Genomic DNA, 26,456 nt, shown 5'->3' with positions numbered 1-26,456 from the left:
ACAATCGCTGTCATATTTAGTTAGTTAGATCTAAAACGATGTTCATATTATATTTTATATTCAGTGCTTGAAAGCAATTAAATGAAGATAAAAGAAAAATAATCTGATTCCAAAATAGCATTCGTATTTTATTTTATATTCAGAGCTTAAAAGCTATCAAAAGAAGATTTAATTAAATTTTCAATTATTCATCTAATTCTGTTTTGTACATTACAGATTATAAGGCAGAAGGTTTAATTTTATTAATTTAGACGTCTTAAAGCTAGAGTAATCTAAATCTATATATTCCACAATATTAGTTCAAAAAATATATGTCAAATGATAATCAGTTTTAGCAGTAGAATAAAAAATAATATTATTATGACAATTCAGTGAATTTCACTTAATATTAGTAATTAATAATAAGAAATAAGTTTTTTTTTTTGCAATTGAAATAAAAACTGAATTACAAAATTTAAAGCCTTCAAAATATGTCTTAAGGGGGAATCCTTTACATACTTGATTAAAATAGAGCATTTACAGCCTGGAAGGAAAATTAAAAATCTAAGAAAAGACTTTTATTAAAAAGTCAGACAAAATGAAAGATTCAAATCCAGGATTCAATGAGAGATATGGAAAAGAATGACTGAATATAACCTGTCATTATATGGCGTTATTGATCTATTTTGTAATCATACTAAAAATAAGCCATAGAAGCATTAAAAATTCCAACTGAAACCGAGCCTCACAGGCAAATTACAAGCAACTACCATCTGCGCGCAACGGATAGATGCTGCCTCGGATAGGTCCAACTTTCGTTATCATTAAGCTGAGATTTAAAGCATTGCTGGAGTAAAGAAGACGGAATATTAAAAGTTAATAAGAAAAGTTAATGAAGTCAAAGGAGAAAGGAATGTCTCGGTTTGTTATCATTTTTACCCGGATGCAGCAGAATCACTGCAAAGATAAATATTTCTTTCCTAAGGCCTTTTCTGCCTATCTCCTTCTATTCTTGCGTTCTTTTATGTCGAATATCTCAATTCCAATTGCTAGTCCCTCTTCCAATCAGAAATTTCCATTTGCTGCGAAAAAGGAAAGTAGCAACCACCCCTACGCAGTTCAGGAAAAAGAGGAAAGAAAAGAAATAAAAACGGAATTCCTAGCGAATGATGAAAATGAGTTAGAGAAAGGGGTCGCCCACATATTAGAACGGTAAAGGTGATTAGGCGGTGAGAAGCAGACATCAAAGGACATGTGTTACTTTCATATATACTGCTGATTAGTCATTATAGTTATTAAGAACGGATCTGAACTGAATTTATACCCACAAATATGGTGCTGCTAAAAAATTAAGATATTATTATCATTTTAATGTTAACTATTTGGTTACATTTGATGGCAAAGACTAGTCATATAACTGTTTTGATTAAGTTACGGATAACGAATTTAATTCGTCAATGGAATATTTATTTCATTTTATTCGTTTCTTTATTAATAAATATAATCAAATTTTATTCGTCAATAAGCTCTTTCTATACAATTCCCCGCTTCATCAAATTAACTCTAAATTGAACGCAAAAACTCTTTTCAAAAATGTATATCCAAGGGGTTGTCTTAAATTAATAGTTTTGAACTGAATTCATTCACAAAAGAGTGGTACTATTTTAAATCAATGAAACAAAAATTTATGTGTGTGTGTGTGTGTGTGTGTGTGTGTGTGTGTGTGTGTGTGTGTGTGTGTGTGTGTGTGTGTGTGTGTGTGTGTGTGTGTGTGTTTAAATTTTATCATTGAATATAGATTTCATAGTTTAAACTAGCTATGAACATGTAACAACACGTCATGGGCTACATTGCTTTCAGAAAGACCTGATGAAAAGTCATTAACAAGATCTTCCATAAAGCTATATTGAGGATCATTTTTTTTAATTTAAAGTCTTAGTGGCATTGTATAGATATCATATTTAGAGATACAAATCCGATAACTAACAACTATATTATCGTCACTTCTAGCTCTTCAAAAGCATGCACATACAGACAAATACATTATTACAAGATAGACAATGCAGTTACACATACAGATAATACAATTATTATCAAATGAAAAAAAACATCGGAAAGAGAAGTTTATTATCTGATGGTATGCTTATGTATGCATCAGAAGGGAACCTATGATGTCTACATTAGCAACCTATGATGCTACCTATGATGCAATCGTAATGATTAACAATCTATGATGCAACTTCCAGAAAGACTTAATTAACCTTAATGATTAACCTTTACTATAACCTATAATGTAACCATTCCATCCAAGATTTCTTGGAATCCATATATATATACGGAAGTATTAAAGATAATTTACAGATGTACAGAATCTGCGAAGGCCTAAAGATGTACAGAGATGTCATTAAACAGAACTTATTTATACATGCATTTAAAAACTTCCATCTTTTATGCATTGATCATGAAAACGCGTTTCGAATTAGAAAATCTAATAGATAGAGCAATCCACTTTCTAACTCTAGGATCATGATCACATTCCTAAATGGGCCAAGAGGCTTTACATGTACAAAAACGCTACTTTTACAGATACATACACTAGAGAATTTACTCAACGGTCATTTTGTGCTTAGCAACAAAATCAATCAACTTTTAATAAAGAACGATGGAAAGCGATCTTTAAACAAGCGACGAAATCGATTTGGTGTGCCCCAACTGACAGATCCAGGAAAAGAGGAGCATATTCTAATGTAGAGACCAGGGAGAACTAAGAACAGTGGGGATGATAAGAGGCAGAGGAAAAGGTGGAGTCTAGGGGGAGGAGGGGCCTGCAGGAGGAGATTGGTAGACAGTGGCAATGAGAAAGAGAAAGAAGTCTAACGCGGAGGAATCATTGAAGAAAATTTCTGATCGAGGGATTATTTAAATTCTGAATTTTGATTCTGCTATTCCTCTCGGCTATGGGGATGGCTCGCATGTTACATGTGTGTGGATTAAGTCCAGGAAGATCAGAAATGAAAAAATATTATGTTTTTGCTCAATTTTCTCTTTTATCTACAGATAGTCTTGGAAATAAAATAAATAACCTAGGAAAAAAAAGATTTTTATTTTAATAAGCACGCAATTTCTATTGCTTTCAATACTATATAAGACTGGTTAATTAAGGCAGAATTTTACATTTGATATATTTTATTCTAATTTTAGAGTAAACCTGTTTCAGTTTGTGTGTATCATTGTATCTCTTCATATTTATCTTGTATCTGCTCTGTGCTCTTTCAATAATATTAAAATTAAAACAGTTGGGGAAAATGGTAATATTTTAAATAAGGATATAAGTACAATAAGATATTTGAATAAAATATATCGCTTCTGAGACATTATTTATAAAACGGAAAAATATTTTGGCATTAAATAAAATGCTATTAGACAGTTGCAATAGGAAACAAATTTATCATACAGAAAAAAGAAACAACAGATGTTAACAGTATTTTGCCACCATTAAATTTCGAAATCAGTTATCATAACAGTGACTTTATATAATAATCAGAATTCTTCCTACTGATTGTTGGGAAGCTTTAAGGATAAATTTGTGCCATAAAACATAGTATTTTAAATAAATACTTACTAAAGTATATTCATGAAAATAAATTAGGGCTCTATTTTAATCATTTCTGGAATATGCGCTTTAGATAGTTATTGAAATAATATAATATGATTCTACCAAAAATTCTGTTTTATTTCAATCATTGGAAAAATGATGGTTGTAAAAATAATAAATATACAATATAAATAATTTCTTGAACTATATAATGAACGAATTTTTAACTTTTTCCCGTAATTAGACATATTCTTCTGTTACTTATGCCATCAAGCACCTTTATATTGCGATCAACAATGTTAATGGAAATATCAAGAATTGAAACATTGAAATAAAAATAAAACTCTTATCTTCAACAGTATTGTTATAATACTGTGTGTTTAACTTACAATCAAAGGAGATTGTAATAAAGCAAAATATTGGATAAAAAGGATAATAAATTTATAAAAATTTGAAGCATAAAAAATAATATTCAAAAAGAAAAAATCGTCCTATTTATTCATGATGCTGTAAATTCAACAGCGTTTTCTTTTTTGCTAATTTTGAAGTGGATAATGCCGAAATGAACATTGAAATAATGTATATGAAAATTAATTTTATTTCTTCTTTCATAAAAAAAGATATAAGAAATCATAATGCTGCTCCTAATAAGTACTATTTTATCCAATTTTTTCAATCCTATTAATTCTATTTTTTCTGATTTTAAAAAGTCTTTATCCTATTTGATTTATTATTGTCGTGTTTTCAGGAAGAATAAAGTATCGTAGAAGTATGTAGAGACAAAAAATAAAACAGAATATATTGAAAATAAAAGGTATATTGTTCTCTGGTACTTGTTTGGGTTTTCTAGTAAAATATCAAAATTGTTAATAACGATAGTTTACATCTGACTTACTAAATAATAAATATAAAGTAAATAACTATTTAATTAAAACGATACTGTAGAAAAACATATTATAATTAAATTCAAACAGGGTTTTTTTTATAAACTGAATATTAAAAACCTAAGCAACGATTTGATTTCATCCAGAATTTTGATGGTCATCTTCAATTATATTTGCATTCAATTTTAAAATTTTTGAAAATTATGATAATGCCTGTCATAAAATAATTGATTCCGAAGAAAAATTATTATATATATGCACTAGCACTTCTTAGATGTTTATTAGGTTTTTATATGAATGGCAATAAAACAAATAAAGAGCTCCCAAAAGAGAAAATATTAAATACCAAATGAAAGAAAGAGTTAAACAAATGTGTTAAAAGATAATAATATTTAAGTTATCAATTAAATGAGTTAAACAAATGTGTTAAAAGATAAGAATATTTAAATTATCCATCAGAAGAAAACAAATGTGTTAAAAGATAACAATATTTAAATTATCCATTAGAAGAATTAAACAAATGTGTTAAAAGATAACAGTATTTAATTTATCCATTGGAAGACTTATTTTTCCAGTTTTTAGGGGCAGAAAAACTTTCTGGTAATGCAAGAGTCAGATAATTTACAAAATCCGGATCTAAGTACTGAATTCATAAATTTGTGCGCCAACCCCTCTCAATGTAAAACGTCAAAACGCAACTGCGTCTCGACTCTTTTCTTTCGAATATATATTTCTCCCAAACTCCACCTAACTGAATAAAATCGTTTCTCTCGCTCGCTGTTCCATATGCATGTATTCGAAGACATTTCCAATGCCTACATTTTCGTTCCATCTCCTCCCTCCTTTCTTTTAAATTATTTCTTCTTGCCTCTCGCCATGCGTCAGCATCTCGTGTAGTGTTGTTGTTTGCTCGTCTATTTTAGATTTTCTCTCCCTTTTTTTAATATTTCTCCCATCTCTTTTTCTTTCGCATTCGGGCCGGCTTCTTGGCTTTTGCTGTGTGCGTGCCCGCAAGCTGTTGTTCTGATGAATGTATTTGAGAGTTGTAGCTCCTGCTGCTATTTGGAAGGGGATTGAGGGACTTTGCAAAATTGTAATAAATTCGCGACGCTAGTCTCAGATGTCGTCTGTCTTTTTTATAGTTAAACATGACATTTTCTTTAACCTTTCCTTTAAGAAGGCGGAATTTTTTTTTCTATAAAAAGAAATGGTAAAATCATTATTGTTATCTCATCCACCCCCTTTGGTAATATTCTATCTCTTTTTTAATCAATTGGTAGATAGTTTTGTTTCCTTTTATAATTCAATCACACCATGCTTAATGAGTACATGCTGTTAATGAAGGAAAACCAGAATAACAACTTCTAAGGTAGTTTAGAAGGATCGCGTTGTTGTGTTGCGGAAGAACGGAGGTTCGGAGATCATCTCAAATTTCGTTCTTGCAATTTAAGCATACTCTGGAACTTCAAGAAGCATAGATAGCTAAATATCAGGAGCTCTAAGAATGGCAACGTGGCCCAGTAATAGTACTCAAATAATTACAAGAATCATTCGACAAAAGTCCTCTTTAACTTCAAAACAGACGTCAATCCAAATTAAATATATGGTATCAGGAATCGAATATTTTCTTTACTAGGAAAAAAGAGAAAAGGACTTTCCAGTTCCATTGAGTTTTTAGTTATATATAAATATTTCAGGTTTAATCTATTCGTAGTCTATAACGTATGGCTATAATATATAATATGATTTCCTGCTTTATACTGATATACTAATTAATTTTAGTATTTTTTTTATTAAATAGCAAAATATAAATAACTATGACCATTTACATTGTATCAAATTGCATAAAATGTAAAGTATATAGAAAAGCAAATGTTAACGGACTTTGCTTTCTCTTAATTAGACTACGATAAATTCGATATTATAATTAAATTTAATTCATCCTTGTCAGAATAGATAAGATTAAAAAGATATTTGAAGAAAAATAACAAAGTAAGTTTTCGTTTGCCAGCTACAATAAAATCTAGGCAGAAGTGAAAACTCAAATTTTAACTTAAACTTCAAAGGGCAGCATCTCTATAAAATTTAAATGATGTGCAAAATTCTAATAAATGTTATTTTCAAGTGACAAAAAAAAAGCCACAAGTTCCTTTTTAAAAATTTAAACAAGACAAAATATATTTCCTTAGCTATTTTGCTTAAGTAATTTTTTTCAACTTTTATCTTAATTTTTAAAGCAATATTTCCAGTGTTCCAAATAATGCTTTTAAATCATAGATGATAATGATTGATTTCCTGGTGAAATTTCAAACTTTCTTTCACTTTTTAATTTCTCAAAAGAAAATTCCTGTGAATGTAATTAAAATTCTAAGCAGTTAACCAAAAAATGTAGCATGTTCAACTTAAGCACTGAATGCTCATGTTTTAAAGGAAAATAAATTAAAATCATATATAAAAAAAGAAAAAAATTCAAAATTTCTAAAAAAAAAATATTCTAAAGAATAAAATATAAACAAGCAATTTACTTTATTAAAATATCTTTTATGTCGCATAAAGACTTTGAAAGCAATTTGTTTTTGCACATCCTTCATGACAATATATTATTTAGATATAATTTGGGCCATGTATTTTATTAACTTTTTCTTCAAAGTAAATAAATATTTGCTAACAATATTTGATGACTGCCCGTTTTATTCATTTTTAATGGCTCAGTATAAATTTTTTTCTTAAAAAATGCGAATGAGTTTTCAGCTCAAAAGCAGGATTCGAAACATATTTATTAAGCTTCAAGTGAAAAAATAAATATATTAGGATGCATTTAGAATTATTATAAATCGTTGTTTAACTACACTTCTAAGAATAAAAATAAAACTCAACAGTTTTTACTGATACGGATATTTGAGAACGGAATAAGAACACACACAAAACTTCCAGTTTTCGGAGAAAAAAACACATATTCTTTCTTTCTTCTCCTTATTTTGTACATAATTCAAACTGAATGAATATAAGAAATATGATTCTTAAAAGAACATGCTTCAAATCTTTAAATATGGTACTTCACTCTTTAAGTACTTCAATAGTATGTACCTTTTGTCAGTTAGATTTCTATAAACTTTCCAGAATTGGAAAAAAAATTCGAAATCTCGAACAAAGAGTCTTTTGAACGTTTCTAAAACAAACATGATCACTGAAGACTCGTCGCTTACCACGTTCTAAAGCAATGTGGTGAAACTCCCTCAAGGGAAAAGGAGGGGTGAAACCCTTTGAAAAATCCCGGCCTTACATTACATTTTTTTTAATGTACGAATCACTTCCATATTTCTGCACTGTATTTTCTCTTTGCAGGCCATTGGCTGAGACAGCCGAATCGCAAAATAACAAAAAAACATTAAAAAAATAAAGGAGAGAGAATCAGAAGAACTCCAGCAGGGGTTTTGTTGGGATAGACCGACCCTTTCCATTCCTTCGATTTCCCCTCTTTTTTTTTTTTCACTCCAACCATCCGCAAAAAGAAATAAAACTGAGTCCAGAAAAGAAAATCACGATCGATAGCTTCGTAGGAAGTATACACAATTTTTTTTCTCCTCCCTTTACTCCTTTAAATTTTGTTTCTTCCTCCTGTTTCATTTTGCTTTTTCATTTTCGAAAGTAAGCAGGGCAGCAAGAGGAAAAGAGAAAGAAAAAAAAAAGGAAGTATTTGAATTAAAAAGATTAAGCTAGAAGAAAAAGAAGATCTGAAGAAGGAAGAAAATGCGTAAGAGAGAAGAAACTAACTGCACAGAAGAGTAAAGTCATCAGTCAAGGCTTGCCTCGCTTGATCACATGGCAGAATTTCTGGACAAAGCAATGCCTTCGAGGAGTAGATGTAGTGTGATTTGCTTGGCATGCTCTACCCCTCACATCCACGTTCCATTATGTTTAAGTCTCTTTGGAAGAAGAACAATGCATAGGAGATTTGATGCTTACTGAAAATTCTGTTCCAGGTCTACCTTTTGTGTAATTAATATTCTATTTTAAACATAATACATTCATTCATAAAATGAGGAATCACTGCAATGTGGCTCCATTAGATGAAGCCTTTGCAAACTAATTCTAATGAAATTAGAATTGATGCAAATGTCGGATTGCCTTCGATTATGCAGCCAATGGTCGAGAAATATATTGCCGATATACTCTGTCAGTACTTTATGACATGAATAAAATTCTGAATCTAAATAGAGGCACATATAGCATGGTAAAAGCATGCAGAAAATATAACATGCCCTGCCCTATTTCTTTATTTACTTTTTCAGGAGTAAACATCTTTTGCATCACTTTGAATATACATTCTCGTGTTTTCCTCGCATTATTTAAACTGTAAATTCTTAAAATTTATTTTTCTTTCTTTTTTAATTTAATTTACTTTTTTTTTATTAATATTTTACATTCCTTTAAATTTATACATCAACATCCGTACCTTATCTTTTGATTTTTTTAAAAAAATAATATTTTTACGCTTTCAGTTCATGAAAATTTTATTTTAAATGTGTTTCTTCATTTCGTACGTTGCATAATTTCAATTATTTAAAATCTGTTCACTCAAGTGAACAAATACTGTTCTGTTGTTTCATATACTTTTATATGATTAACATTTGTGCCTTTTCTTTTATATCTCGAAGCATCTTCCTACTGTTTATTAAGCATTTACTTACTCCAGTAAGCCTATGCTATACCTGTTGTCACACAAGGAGTCTTCTCTTTCTCAAAAAAAAAAAAAAAAAAAAAAAAAAAAAATGGTAATATACAAAATAAAACTGAAAAATGATTACACTAAGGCCAAAATTATCTTTTTAATATACCATTTTTCTTGATTATTTCTAGAATTTTGACAAAGCATTGCTTTCATGTACAGTAGATTTATGTGCCATGATATGTTCCATTATAGCCGATCTCATCAAGTTATTTAGGGGGGAAAGTACTGTATAAGAAATTTGATGTTGACTTTATATTCTGTTCCAGGAGTTACTAGTTTGAAATGAAAAGTCTCATTCATCAAATGGAAGATTGGGAAATCATCATTATATAATTCCATTATAAAATATCTCATGGCTATACAAACTATCTGTCATTTGCTCAGTTAATGAAGTTCTTTTACAACTGAATTTGAATACGAAATAATAATAAACGAATAATTATAATCAATTTTAATAATCTATGATATAAATTAAATTGTGTTAATTAATTTAACACTCTCATTATAGTTTAAATAGTAAAAAAGAATAAAATATTTTGCTAGTGAGTGGCTCACATGATGGATTAAAATAATAATAATATTGGCAGAAAGCGTTGTTTATCTTAGCAATTCGTTCAGTTTTAAATGTATCAGATTTGCTCGATTATAATACATTAAAAAGGAAATTATTTAATTGTGTATTTTATACAATACACTCCGAAATAAAAGGTTGTTTATTAAATTATTGTATTATGGAACTGTACTTTAACAGCGTTTTTAAGCACGTAAATGTGAGAAACTCATTACATGAAGCAAAACGAGAGCATAATGAAGCATTGCTGCATTTGAAAATAAAGAAGTTAGGAATTGATTAAAAATTCATGCTCATGTATTGAAAGGGCAAGTAACTGCTGAAACAAACACCAGCATTCTAACCATTGAGAAGAATTTAAACAATTAATCTGTATTTAAGGTCCCCAATGAAATTATAAAATATAAAAAAATTAAATATTATCACTAATTATATAAAATAAGAAAAAAATATGCTATTAAATGTCTGTATTCTAAAGAATGGTGGTACATACAAAGAAATATTAAACAGGGAGAAAATTCAAAATTCGGAACATAATAAATTTACACAATTATTTGTTAAGTAATTGAAAATATTTTGATTTTAGAAAAGCATTTGACTATCTTATTTTACCATTAATATTTTTCATTTAAGATCAATCATGAGTCATAACAATTATTGCTTATGTTTAAATAAGCAAACTTTCTAGAAGTTGCGAGAAATACATATATATTTATAACTTTTCAATGATTTTTTGCTCTAACATGGAGGGAAATCTGACGGAATGTATAATTAAATATTATAAATTGAACAACTTCCAATTTTTTTAAACCATATTTTCTTTCCGGTATTCCTTTACAAATATGCATGAATATAGTACATACAGAACTGAAAAAATATCAATAAAGAATTAAGCCAAAAAGTAACAACAATTTATTTTTTAGTAATAATTGTCCGGTAGAAATTACTACTCACAAAATTCTAAAAGATTAAAAATTATAGTCCCCATTATGAATTTATAAAATCAACAATTCATTTATAAAATGCTTGTTTGAACATAAATTTTTACCTTCTACTTAATTCGCTAAAAAGTAAACCATTATTATTAATGATGAATGCTTTGTTTTATAACATTCATAATATTAGAATATAAGGAGAGCGTTTGATTTCATAATTAATTTTCATAAATTCATGCTTTCAAGAGTGTTTCCCATGAACAAAAAAAATAATGTAAGTAATAATCTTCGGGAATTAATTCAAGTAATCAGATAGACATCTGAAAGTAATTTTTCAATTCTATTTTAAATAATTATTAAAAGAACGAATTGTATTAAAAACATGCGATATCAAAATATATTGTTAACAAAAGGAATCACCAGGAAAATTATGTACCTGGGATAATTAAAAATTATTGTATTTTTTTCGATAAAACTCATCATTAAAATTACTTACTAAATTAAATTATGATATGAGGAATTATGAGGAAATTTTTTAAATGAATTGGAAATTAAAATGAATTGTCAATTTCAATTTTAAAATTATCTTTTTCGAATTAAAAATATTTACTTAATCATTCAGTTGAAACTCTGGATTACAAGGAATGCTTTTTTTTGCATTTCGCCAATTTATTTGATAAGCGATTGATAATATTTATAATTGCAATACTTATCTATCTATTCAAATATAATTTGTTTTCATCCAAAGAGTGAAAAGAGCTCTTGATTCGTAATATAAAATTTAATTGGTAATTTATTTCTAAGAGAAAAACTATTTGAACTGTTTATTCAAATATAAATTCTAAACGATAATTTATTTCAAAGTGAAAAATCCAGAGGAAATAAAAAAAAGACTTGTTTAAGTTTACGTCTTATTTATAGAAAAATATTGTGAAAAAAATAATTTAGTAGATATTGATTCATTATTTTATATTTCTCTACTAAATGTGTTTTTTTCATCAAATAAAATATATATATATAGGTATTATTTTTGAACAAAATGGGTTTCCAAGAAAAAGTTCTATAAATAGAAGAATTCCTAAAAAATAATAATTTTAATTAACATTTTTTAGCCTTAGATATCAATTTTTTTCCCATTACACATAACATTCTAATCTCTATCACTACGCAACAGATGTTTTCAATGCTGCTCCAATACAGTGAAAAAGGAAGACAACTCAAAAAGAAAATGAATATTTAGATTATTATTCGATATAATTTACACCAATCCGTTTAATAATACAAATTATGCAAAGATAAAAAAATTATCTTATTTAAATCATCAAATCAAAAAGCTAATTTACCGAAACGAAATGAAAAAAAAAATCCTATTTCTTTGCCATCCAAAAAATGAAAACAAATAATGGATAAGAACAAAATAAACATATCTCAATTAAATCCTAATTACTGACAATCGATTCCGCAATCCTTGCTAAGCACTCCACGCAAGAAAACAAACTATAAATCTTTTTCCAAATGAAAAACGCAAGCAGCAGTTCTTAAGTCACTTGGACGTAGGAAATGCAATTAAATCCTAAATCGCTTATTTCCACATACGAATAAAAAGAACCACAAGTATAATACCCAACAAAAATTAACCGCTTTTAAAAAACCCTTGCAAGAATTAATCACTGATGATAGAATTTCCCCCTTGAGACACTATACCAGTCATTAAAGTCGCACAAAGAGTTTTAATTAGGGAGTACGACCCTATACTCAGCTACGTCGTTAATTTTAACACCTTTCCCAGCGATATAAATGGATTTCAATAGTGTGCGCCGGAGTGCTGTTCAGCGGCAAGCCGCGATTAACGCTTGTTTTTTTCTCTCACATTCTCCTTCATTTCAATTAGTGCTTCCTTTTTTTCTTTTTTTTTCACGCGCATGTTTACTCCAGTTTTTTCCGCGTTTACACTCTCCTTCTCTTCTACCTCACGCTAAGATAAAAGTTTACATCGGATGTTTTTTAATATCTTTTTTTTTTTCTCAACTTCCTTAAAGCTGATGCTGTTGCTTTTTTTTTTTTTACTTCTTCATTTAACGGAAGAACGCTGGAATAATTGAGTTTAAACGGAACATACACACACAAAAAAATTACGTTATATGTTACACAGCGACTAAATCAAATTAAGTTTAATACTTTTAAATTCTGAAATGAGTTGAAAACTGTTTTTTCTTAAATAATATAATAAGCCTAGTTTTGAAACGAACGGCAGAAATAGAAGAAAAAAAAATATTTAAAGTCTTTTGCAAACAGGTATAAAAATGATTTTAAGAATAACTTTTAAGTTATAAAATTTTATTACAGCGTGAATTAAAGAGTAAAATTAAAGTTGTCATGTTTTTATATCCGTAATAACTTATTTTAATAGAAAGCAATGTTGTCAATTGTTCTCTTTCATTATTCACTTACATTTTATGAAAAATCTTCTGCATAGGAAAGTATTTGTTTTATAATTCAAATATAGGAAAATTTCTGAATTAATTGTTTCATTTATCAATTATTGAGATGTTAGATTTTTTTTGTGGTTATTATTTTTAATACTTGCAACAAAATATATTAGATCATTTGAAATAATTTCCTCGTTTCATTGCCGTTCATTTGATTTTAATTACCAAATCTGAAAATAATGATGCAAATACATAGTGTAGGCTTTCTGGAAATTATTTAAGGGTCTTTAGAAAATTAATCGCTATAATTAATAATAAAAATAATTTAATGTTTAAACATTTAAATGCTCTTTTATTACTGTTCGTTGATTTTAAAAGATCTCATAACTTAGAAAGAGTGAAGAACAGTTTTTTAAATTAAAAAAAAATAATAAGTACTTTTTACATCCAAAGGCTTAAAATTACGTAAAGTTAAGAAAAAAGTCTTAGAAAGAATAATGCAAATTCAAAAGACCTTTATTCAATTAAACCTTTTTTTTTATCTTATACAATTAAATATAAAAAGACTAAAAAACCATTTAAAAACCATTCTTTAAAACCATTTTTATCACTTAGGTGAAGAGTTTCGTAAGTAGATTTACTATATTCATTTTAAACATGTATTTTGTGTCTTGTGGAAATACTGAACATTACCAAAGACGTTTTGAGTGTTAAAACTTATTAGTCAAAGGCATTTTCTTCATATCAAAAAACCCCCCCAAAACATAGCATTTGTGTGGCAGTAAAAAATGGCGATGGGACACCCCTGTTTTACAGATGGGGGGGGGGGGCTGAATAAACCCATAAGTACTAACGGAGTGTGAGGGTGACATTGAATGTGACGGGAAGTGAAAGGGTATCGACCTAATTCTACATCTGGAAAGGGGTAAGTTTTTTTTTTCCTTTAAACTTTTTTGTCTGATAAAAACAATTTTATGGTAAAAGACTTCTGCATAAATAAAAATGAATCAAGATAAGTTGCATATGTTTTATTTTTTCAGAAATGTCAACTCTTTAGTATGAATTTTAGATATAATCTTATGCTATCCGATTTTTATCATATTATTAAAGAAGAAGAAAAAAGCTTAGATAACTTTATTTCAAACTTATTTAAGAATCATGCAATTTTATGAGGTTTATCTCATTAACATAGACGGTAATAGCACACACATTAAACAGAAGTACACTATTTGGTTGAAATAGTTTAGGTTATAACTAAATTGCAGCATGGACATTGTAGCTCTATTCATAGGTGACATGGATTTCAGATTTTTCAAAATTGAATTTGTGAGAAATAAAGAAATTTTTCAATAATAATTTAAACTGTGTTTAAAAATGTTAAGATTCTAATCGCTAATTACATCCAATTGTCTGCATTATACCAATGTGACGTTTTGTATGGAGAAAATCATTTATGCATTAGATTATATAAATCGAAGTCTGAACTACTATAGAATGAAGAAGTACTCATTAACGAGTGAACAATTAATACATATCAATGGAACGTGAAAAGTATACAGGCATTTATAATCTAAAGCTTATTTTATATATAGGAGAACTCTTTTAATCATAGCATCATTGACGCAAAATCTATCGTATAATACTAGATAAATATCTATCTTATAATATCAATTGTATAATGATTATATGAGGATTATCATGTGTACCAGCCTGACACAAAACGAGATTTTGATTCACAACCCTCAGATCATAGAAATTGGAGTATTCTAGAGAGTAGTAGTATTCACACCACTGAGAAAACGCTGCAATACATGCTGACTTGAGAGAAAATATATACATACATTACTTTCTAAACGTTTATAAATCTATGCATGGAAATTCTTTTGAGAATAGCAACATCGTGCACAAAATACCTGCGGATATCATTACAGTATGATGTCAGTACCGGCAGTAATTAATGTTTATGTACCGGCTCATATTAACTCACAATCTTCAGATCATAGAAATTGGAGTATTCTAAAGAGTAGTAGTATTCACACCACTGAGAAAATGCTGCAATACATGCAGACTTGAGAGAAAAGATATACATACATTACTTTCTAAACGTTTATAAATCTATGCATGGAAATTCTTTTGAGAATAGCAACATCGTGCATAAAATACCTGCGGATATCATTACAGTATGATGTCAGTACCGGCAGTAATTAATGTTTATGTACCGGCTCATATTAACTCACAATCTTCAGATCATAGAAATTGGAGTATTCTAGAGAGTAGTAGTATTCACACACTGAGAAAATGCTGCAATACATGCAGACTTGAGAGAAAAGATATACATACATTACTTTCTAAACGTTTATAAATCTGTGCATGGAAATTCTTTTGAGAATAGCAACATCGTGCACAAAATATCTGCGGATATCATTACAGTATGATGTCAGTACCGGCAGTAATTAATGTTTATGTACCGGCTCATATTAACTCACAATCTTCAGATCATAGAAATTGGAGTATTCTAGAGAGTAGTAGTATTCACACCACTGAGAAAATGCTGCAATACATGCTGACTTGAGAGAAAAGATATACATACATTACTTTCTAAAAGTTTATAAATCTATGCATGGAAATTCTTTTGAGAATAGCAACATCGTGCACAAAATATCTGCGGATATCATTACAGTATGATGTCAGTACCGGCAGTAATTAATGTTTATGTACCGGCTCATTTTAACTCACAATCTTCAGATCATAGAAATTGGACTAAAATAGAGCATAGCAGTATGCACACCATTGAGAAAATGCTTCAATACATGCTGACTTGAGAGAAAAGATATACATACATTACTTTCTAAAAGTTTATAAATCTATGCATGGAAATTCTTTTGAGGATAGCAACATCGTGCACAAAATACCTGCGGATATCATTACAGTATGATGTCAGTACCGGCAGTAATTAATGTTTATGTACCGGCTCATATTAACTCACAATCTTCAGATCATAGAAATTGGAGTATTCTAAAGAGTAGTAGTATTCACACCACTGAGAAAATGCTGCAATACATGCAGACTTGAGAGAAAAGATATACATACATTACTTTCTAAACGTTTATAAATCTATGCATGGAAATTCTTTTGAGAATAGCAACATCGTGCACAAAATACCTGCGGATATCATTACAGTATGATGTCAGTACCGGCAGTAATTAATGTTTATGTACCGGCTCATATTAACTCACAATCTTCAGATCATAGAAATTGGAGTATTCTAAAGAGTAGTAGTATTCACACCACTGAGAAAATGCTGCAATACATGCAGACTTGAGAGAAAAGATATACATACATTACTTTCTAAACGTTTATAAATCTGTGCATGGAAATTCTTTTGAGAATAGCAACATCGTGCACAAAATATCTGCGGATATCATTACAGTATGATGTCAGTACCGGCAGTAATTAATGTTTATGTACCGGCTCATATTAACTCACAATCTTCAGATCATAGAAATTGGAGTATTCTAGAGAGTAGTAGTATTCACACCACTGAGAAAATGCTGCAATACATGCTGACTTGAGAGAAAAGATATACATACATTACTTTCTAAAAGTTTATAAATCTATGCATGGAAATTCTTTTGAGAATAGCAACATCGTGCACAAAATATCTGCGGATATCATTACAGTATGATGTCAGTACCGGCAGTAATTAATGTTTATGTACCGGCTCATTTTAACTCACAATCTTCAGATCATAGAAATTGGACTAAAATAGAGCATAGCAGTATGCACACCATTGAGAAAATGCTTCAATACATGCTGACTTGAGAGAAAAGTTATATAAACATTACTTTCTAAAAGTTTATAAATCTATGCATGGAAATTCTTTTGAGGATAGCAACATCATGCACAAAATATCTGCGAATATCATTACAGTATGATGTCAGTACCGGCAGTAATTAATGTTTATGTACCGGCTCATTTTAACTCACAATCTTCAGATCATAGAAATTGGACTAAAATAGAGCATAGCAGTATGCACACTATTGAGAAAATGCTTCAATACATGCTGACTTGAGATGGAAGATATATAAACATTAATTACTAAAAGTTTATTAATATGCACATGGGAGTTCTTTTAAGTATAGCAACACTGTACAAAAAATATCAGCGTTTATCATACCAGAATGATGTCAGAATGGGGGAGATTTCGTTTATGTACCAGCTGATACAAATGAAGATTTTAACTGAAAATTCTCAGATTGTAGAAATCGGACAATTACAGAGAGTAGCGGTATTCACACTTCTGAGAAAACGTCTCATTACATGCTGATTTCAAAAGATAGGTATACAAACATTAATTATTGAAAGTTTATTAGTATACACATGGAAATTCTATTGAGAACAGCAATATTGTGCACAAAATATCAGCATATAACATACCAGTATGATGTCAGAATGGAGGAATATCGTTTGTGTACCAGCTAGTACAAATTGAGATTTTAACTCAAAATCCTCAGATTGTAGAAAGCGGGCAACTACAGAGTACAGAGATATTCACACCTTTGAGAAAACTTTTCAATACATGCTGATTTGAAAAGAAATGTATAAAGCATTGATTATTAAACGTTTATTAGAATACGAAAGGAAATTCTTTTGAGAACAGCAACTTTGTGCACAAAATATCGGTGTATATCATACCAGTATGTCAGAATGAAAGAGTATCGTTTGTATACCAGCCTGGTACAAAACGAGATTTTAAAACACAATCCTCAGATTGTAGAAATCGGACAACTACAGAAAATAGTGGCATTCATGTCTTTGAGAAAACGTTTCACTACATGCCAACTTGAAATGAAAGATTAGTTGTTAAAAGTTCATTTGCTTACGCATGTATATTCCTTTTTTGCATTTGAGTACGTAAAAGAAACTTCAGTTACAAATACAGGCAAAAAAAGAAAAATGTTTGCGTGTATTGACTGAAAATAATTTGCGATTAAAAAAAATACAACTAAAAAAAAAGAAAAGGCATACTTTTTCAGAATCTTAATTAAATGCTACAAATAAGTAAAAAAGGAAACAAAAAAAGGAAGTATTTTACATTCCTTCATCCCAGGAGTTTCACTGGTAATTTCACAGTCCGCAAATCGCAACTTTTAGATATCGCATGCATCATAAAAACATTCCAGCATATCCTCAGCATAAAAATACTCCCGGTAAAATAAAAAAATAAATAAAAAAAAAATTCAACCAACTTCACTGACATTCATGTTTGGTAATAAGCAAGAGTGGACACGAAGCTGCCCTGTCAAAATTACTCAATCCCCGTGGATAACACGAGTCTGATAGAGATCAGGTAGCAGCTAATGCTGGGAGGCTTTATGATATGCTCCATGTTACTAATGAATCCGCGGTTACGGAAGACCGGGGTATCCAATAGGAGAAATAGGAGGGCGGGTGGACTTACATGATTTTAGTTTGGAAAATCCATTAACTTAATACGCGTGCTCCAAGCCGCAAGCCGAAACAAATAATATGCATTAGCTCAGAAAAATTGTAATAGATTCTCGTTACGTCAGCACACCTGAAGTATTAGGATCATTGTTTCGCTTGTTAATGTCAGAAGAAACTTGGAAACTTAGACATCCATAAATAGCAAATGAATTCAATGATGCACAGCAGAAATGGAATAGTCTTTGGAAAAGACTCATATGAGATTCATAACAAGATCTGATGTGTTAACCTTCTTGTATTCTAAATGCAAATCAAATGCTTCAGTTATAAAAATATGAAAGTAAATTTATTTTTTGCATGTTTTTTTTTTTAATATTTTACTGCTTTCTTTATTACTTTATCTTTCGAAATTTGTGGAAATATACAAGATTAATATATTTTCGTAAATTTGTTATTCTTGCATTTTTGTCAAATTCACCTAGAAAAACAAGAGTCTCGTTTATGTATTAAACAAATATTAAAAGCTGAATTGGAAGATGTGGTTTACATTTTTGGAAATTTTTGCATGAAATTTGTTGCCAGATAAAGTATTCAAAAGGTTACAGATATGAAATTTATTTTAATTTTTAAAAAACAGTTTTTTATCAGCATACAACTTTTCACTGTTCCTTCCTTTTAATTTTACTTTGAAGTTGAATTCTAAAATTTTGAAACATTATTTCGATATTCAGTACACAGAGTGTAATTTAATTGCATAGTTTGCCCTTTATGTAATATTGAGGCTTGAACTTTTATAACTTTAGGAGAAAAGATAAGCAACTTCATCAATAATCGGCTGAAAATGTAGATATTTTTGTCTTGTCTGCGAAAAGGCTGGTATTAAATAGTAAATTCATCTACACCAAAATTGAAGTTTCCTTCATTTTGCATCCGAAAATTACAATCTAATCAATAATTATACATCAAAATATTTATTGATTAACAATTTTCGTTAACAGTTAATTACTTCATGTAGGCGAAGTTTTATAAATAAAAAGAAGTTTTTTGAAACTGTTTTATCCTTTTTTTAAAAAAATTGATTTAAATTAACTTTTTAATTATTATAAAAATGGAATTTTATAGTTGATTTTTCACTAACTGTAATGATCTAGGGTTATGCATTGTATAGATAGAAATGTATTATTTTAAAATTTTCAGAATGTAACAATTGGTTCTATTAAATTTAAATTCCATAGATTAATTGTCACCTGGATAATTAAATAAAACCAAATAAAAAGATTGCAAAAGTTGAAAATAAAATTTATTTCAAGATTCCGTAATATTTGTAATAATGAAATAAAAATTGAAGAGTAGAAAATAATTTTAAAGCATTTAAAAAGCAATCTTTTTAATGGAATAATAAAAGTGCATTCATTAAATTCTATTGTTACAAAATTTATTATTAATTCTGTTTTAATAAAATAGATATATTGTAAATACATTCATTGCATGCATCACATTTATTGTGACATTCAAAACTCTGGATGAACCATTAAAATGGAATGTTCAGTTCTTTTACAATTTGAGATTGACATTGCCCAAATCTTAAATACAAACTAATCCACCCATGGAGAAATATCAATAAATTAGAGAGACTGAAATTGTAAAAAAAATGAATAAGAATAAAATAAAGAAATTTAGATTAATCTTTGTTTTTGTATAACTTTCATACGTCATTTCTTTAAGAAAGTGATATTTTTTAATGAAAATATTGGAGAAATTTATTTACTGTATTCAAGACTAAGTTTTGAAAATTAGCAAAATCAGCTTGAAAATTTATATATTCATAGCACACACATAAATTATATTATTAAATATTCATGATTCATTTTTAGAAATTTCCAATCATTTCTTGAATCAAAGTAAAACAGCCCAATCTTGTAATTGCAGATATGTCACAAATTAACAAAACAATGAATTTGTAATAAATAGGTCGCATAGATTATTATAAGGGTAAAAAATGACGAAGTTCCTGCACATTCATATCCGCGAATAATGATTTTTTTATGTAAAAATTTTATAACCCCCAATGCCCAAAAAAGTGAGAGTCATTTTCCATATAAGAAAATCATATATAAATGTCATCAAAAGTAATTATGAATCAGAATTTCTCGATTACTTTAAAAAAATTTATTTCTCGATTTCTGTCCAAAATTATTCCTACTGCAAACTTGTCAATATGATTCCTGATTGCATCGTTTTGTTTTTATTTATTTATGGTTTTATGGCGATTAAAAACTATTATATGAAGAAAATGGCTGGTATTGTAAAAACTCCGAATTATGTAAATTTAAAAAGAAATCTTAACAATTATCTCGATAATATGACTACAAATAAATTCATTACACAATTCTAATAATCATAGTTGCACTGTATTTAAATAAATAGGAAGATTAAAAATGTTTATAAGATTTACTAATTTTAACCGCTTAGCTGGTTCAGTTCTTCAATTGTAGTATCGAAATACGCAAGAATTGATAGATAGGCAATCAGTCGATTGAAAATTATGGTATTCATGCATATTTCATGCAGAATTGAAACCTTAAATTAAGCAGCATGAAATTTCGGTAGACCTTATGTCTAATTCCGCCCCTCTAACTCGTTTAATTTATGTTATCTTGTTCAATCACGAACGTGCGTCAATATAATCGTACCAATATAATTCCAAAAAAGTGTTTGAACATTAAATCTAAAACACCATCAAAACTTCTAAGAAATTTTTGTGCAATTACAAATATTAATATTATTATTTTTTAATATACAAAACTCGAAAAATTCTAATATAAAATTTCAAAGAAATTAAAAGATTCCTTTTCGTTAGGAAAGTATTATTGAAAATGGTAAAGAAATTTAACTAAAATATTTATTTGCCCATAAAAAGTTATTTGCCTATTATTTTGCCCATAAATAGTTTGCGCACATCTCAAATTCTTAAGCTTGTTTATTCTTAAAAACAAACACTTTTCAATTTTTTCCCTATTCACAGGCAGTGCAATATATATATATATATATATATATATATATATATATATATATATATATATATATATATATATATATATATATATATATATATATATATATATATATATATATATATATATATATATATATATATATATATATATATATATATATATATATATATATATATATATACTTCAGGCCGGATTCTTTTTTAATATTTTTTAATAATTTTTTTGGTTTAATTTTTATTTGATTTTTGTTTTTCCTATTAACTTGATTCTAATACTTTTGTATATATATATATATATATATATAATTGCACTGTGAAAAAATCAGGAGCATTAAAGTGAACATATAAAATTTAATACAGAAGTTAAAATTCAAACATGGAAAGAACATGGAAAATTTTATTTTTCAGATTAAAAACTAGTCTCCTAATTCTAAAAAAATTAGCAGAAAAAAATGATGTGTAACAAATAACAAGCCCTTAGGGTGACTAAAATAATCGAAGTATAAAATTTCTGCTAATAATTGAAACGGAACACACGCTTCATAAAAATCGGTCAGCAGGTAATTACTTAAAAATAGGATGATTGATTGAAAAAATGGAACAATGAACTGGTACGGTGGGGGGGGGGGGACAGGGCCCAGTAATCTTAGAGCAGACTTTTGTATAGTGATTTCGTTTATGTAGATATTTATATAATTTTTTTAGTAATTTAATAAAAGAAAAGAAAAGAACTGAGAATCTGCTATTTTAAAATTTTTCTCAATCTTTTCCATAGTTATTATTCCTTTTTAACTATTTATTCAGATTTTTACAAAAATATATATGAAATAGAAAGAAATACCGTGAAATCGAATCTGTTAATTCTAGCAAAAAACATTATCTTTGTTGCAAATCCTTTATACAAATAACTCATCTAAAATGATTTAATTTAGATATTGGGACGGAAAGATCATGAAATGAAATAATACACATAGATATTATGAATGAAAAGTTCAATTATTAAACGTTATAACGGCAATACTTGGTGCTCTAAATAATAGCTTACTCAGAATATTATATATTTTGATATTATATATTATAGATTTAGTTTTGTTATTTCTATTAAGTATGTGAATTTAATCAAAAAATAATGGGTAATAACAATTAAACTAAGAAATATTGATTATATACATCTATCCAGAATTAATAATAAATTTTATCATGAAATTATTAGCTTAGGACTATACGTACGTGCGCTGAAATTATTAGTAACCTTTATTAAAATATAATTTTCCTTTAATTTTATTTTTGTACACTTCATACTTTTTTATATAAAAAATTAGTGGAAAATTAGTTTTCGTTTTATAATTAAATTTTGTTACCGCATTAATGGTCTTCAATGTTTTCAAAGGAGAAATAAATATACAATTTTAGGGAGTTAAGAAATCATTAAAATTATTGGTTATGTAAAAGTCATTAACATACCTTTAACACAGAATTTAGAGAAGGAAAGATTCAACATGGTTTGTCTCCATTTTATTCTTTTCTGTAAAAAAGTTCACATATAAGAAATACGTAAATAAAAAAATATTGACATCAAAACAAATATATGTGATTTTGCAGTGCTAGGAAAATAAAAGACAGATGAATAGCTTAGGTATGATTAAAATAATAAATTTTATAAAATATGATATAAAGCACTAATTTTTCAAGGCGGTATTTTACTTTTTATTGGCATTCAATGATGTCGGAACTTTCAAAATAATAATAATAATGGAAGAACTAAATTTTTTAAAGCAATGTCACTCATAGAGATTTATGAGATTCGTCAATTCAATTTGAAAGAAAAAGGACTCCTCATGAAATTACAATTTGAAATGGAAGTCAAAAATTTAATAACTTCATTTTTTAGCAAAAGATTGGATATAATTGTTTTATGTTTATATTTCCAGGAATAATTATCACAGAAACTTTTGAAACATAATTTGCAATGTAAGTCAGTAAATACAAAATAATAAAAAGTTCACGATCTCACGAAATTTTCAAAATTATTTTTATAACTGAAGAAATTTTAACTGCATAGATTTAAGCTTTGACAGAAAATGGATTTCAAATTGCTTTTAAAAAGTTCAGAAAAAAATTTAAAGAAGCAGAATTTGTCACGTTCAGCATAGGAATAGGAAAAATTACTTTTTATTTTAATTACGTAATAGGTAATGTATAATTTAATAAATAATGTGTGATTAATAAAAAGTAGATAATAGGCAAGATTAAATTAATAAAGTAATGTTAATTAATTAAAATAGATAAATATATGGGATTGTTTGTTGATTTCTATATGAAATCTTAATCAATTTACATTTTGATAAAGAATTATTAAGCAGATTGAGAGAATTCATTTCAAATTTTGAAATAAAAATATCACAAAAAATTAAAGATGGTAAACAACTGAGTATAGTATCTAAACCATAATAATTCATCGAATTAACAAGGATTTTCTTCATTCAGTTCTGAAAAACTGTGCATGACAAAAAAAAGATAAGATAAGAAATAAAGAGAATTGATTATTTTTTTATTATTCAATAAGAAGAAAGAATCGTATACAATAAAGATTCTTAAATTATGGTTTTAAAAAATTATGGATCGCGATCCCAAAAGGATGATCGGAAACTTATTTAGTTGTACGAGATATCTTTAGATCAGATACTTAAATCAGATTTTTCAAATGTAATATGCTAACATAACTAAGTAAAAAAAATGTTTGAATAATTGCATCTCACATTTCAAACTAAATATATTAAATTAATTTGTTTTCATGTACTATTCTCCAGAAAGATTTACTTTCTTTTTTTTATATTCACATGTATTTGAGGTATATTTAGGATGTAGCAGAAAGAACTACATGTGATCGAAGAAAAAAATTTTTTCGAATTATTGATATATGAAAATAAAATACACTGACATTTGATACCTTAAAATCAGCGCTAAAAATTAAAAACAACTAGCTTAATGATCAGCCAGCTTGCTTCAGTTAATCAGACATATTTTCTATGTCTTATATACATAGAATAATTGTGCGTAAGCTCAGAAAAACTGACATTTATTTCTTTAAATTCTCCGCAAAAATATAAGAAAGTTTTTCATTCCTAACAACATGTGACAGCAACTTATTTTATATACTTTTAAAAAACATGGATCCAAAGGATTCGTTGTAATTTTAGGATTTATTACACTCGTCATTTCTTTAGAAATTATCCTTCTTATACTTAAGTGCATGGCGTCAGCATATGTTGTCAATATATCTTTCGATTCATTCTTGAAAGCTGTCTTAAATAATAAGAGCATAAAAATATAAAAAGATCGGGTTATTCTATTCAGCTTCTTGTTTCATCACTCGAATCTCTACTAATCAGCACAAAGATAAATATCCTATCAATCACAAATCTGTCCTATGAAAAAAAGAGGGATACTTTAGCCTTAAAAGTAATGTTACAGCTGGTAAACTGACTCTGTCCTATAATTTACTCCCCTTTCATCTACAACACAAGTGTACTCTGTTCCTCTCATTTTCCTCCTCTATTCTTTAGTCAAGAGGAGAGGAAAGGAAGGGAAAAAAATGACTGGACTCACGACTTATGAAACGTTTATGAACCCAATCAGATTTCTATTACTTAAGTATAAGACAAGAAAAACTACATAATCTAAGATTGATAGTATATTGTGTTCGTTTTTTCAAACGAAGTGAATTAGGCTTCCAAGAGCGATGTTTAGAAGGGGGAAAAAAATTTAGGAACACCTGTGCCTCGCAAAAGATTAACGGCTACAGATTTTAGAAAAGAAAAAAAAAGTCTCGAGTGAATTGTGCTCTCTTTTGACGAAATCAATTCTTAGCTCTTTCTTTAGCCAGTACGTAAGATGGATTCAATATGTATTTGTGCGTAAGGCGGCTACAAAGGATGTATAAAGCTTATTATTATTAGGAGTTTAATGAACAGGTTGTTACTAGTCATATTACTATCCCGAATAAAAGAATAAAGCATGTTGGGGATATATATATTATTAATTTTTTTCTCCTATATATACGAATTATAAAAAGGGAAGGTAACATAAAGACAAATAAAATTTGATTCAGCATTTTGATGAATCGCCGTGTTTTAGACCACCCTGAATCCGAAAATATCTGTCAGTCTATGATCAGGAATGAATGAAATACGAATAAATATGATGGATTAAGTCTGACTTGTTCTTTTATGACCAGAACCGTATATCTGTGTTAAATGTTTGACTTAATCCATCAGCGGATTAGTTATCAAACAGTCTAACTATTTATGTATATATGAAACATAAATAGTTAGACTGTAATTTCTTTTCTGAGTCCTGTTATTCAGAAAATTGTATTCAGAAAAGAAATTTAGTATGTGGGTTTGGCATTAGAATTCTAGATCCATTCCATATTCTGGATTAAATGAACAAAAAGGTTAGCCATTTGTATATTCCGTGTGTACATTCGCGTGAATGCGAATGTAAATGTAATAACTAGAAAATCAAACACATTTTTCAAAAATTAAAAATTTAGCAAGCTTGGTTAAATGAAATCTTCGATGTCGCCTTGGTATCGAAATTACAGATGTGTATTCGATTTTGAACCTAATCTATCTAAAAGCAGGCGCTCGAAATGCATATTCTATTCCACACTTTGGATTAGATGCATTCTAAATTCTGGATTAAATGACTCTAAATGTTAACAACGTAAATGTGATAACTAAAAAAATCAAACAAAATTTTCAAAAATTAAAAATTAAAAACGCTTGGTTAAACGAAATTTTTTATTTCGCCTTGACACCAAAATTGCAGATGTGTATCAGATTTTGAATCCAATTGTTCTAAA

At 28.2% G+C, this 26,456-nt stretch overlaps 1 long non-coding RNA gene across 2 annotated transcripts in view; it reads right to left on the bottom strand.

Moving 5' to 3' along the window:
- LOC129963581 (uncharacterized) overlaps positions 1-26,456 on the bottom strand; it is a 195,965-nt gene that overhangs the window by 39,593 nt on the left and 129,916 nt on the right. For both annotated transcript variants that reach the window (XR_008783992.1, XR_008783991.1), the window contains one exon: positions 23,054-23,114. This is a non-coding gene — a long non-coding RNA (uncharacterized LOC129963581). The remainder of the gene's footprint in view (positions 1-23,053; positions 23,115-26,456) is intronic.

Source organism: Argiope bruennichi, chromosome 3, assembly GCF_947563725.1.
Source record: "Argiope bruennichi chromosome 3, qqArgBrue1.1, whole genome shotgun sequence".
NCBI lineage: Eukaryota > Metazoa > Arthropoda > Arachnida > Araneae > Araneidae > Argiope > Argiope bruennichi.
This window is presented reverse-complemented; position numbering and strand designations above follow the sequence as displayed.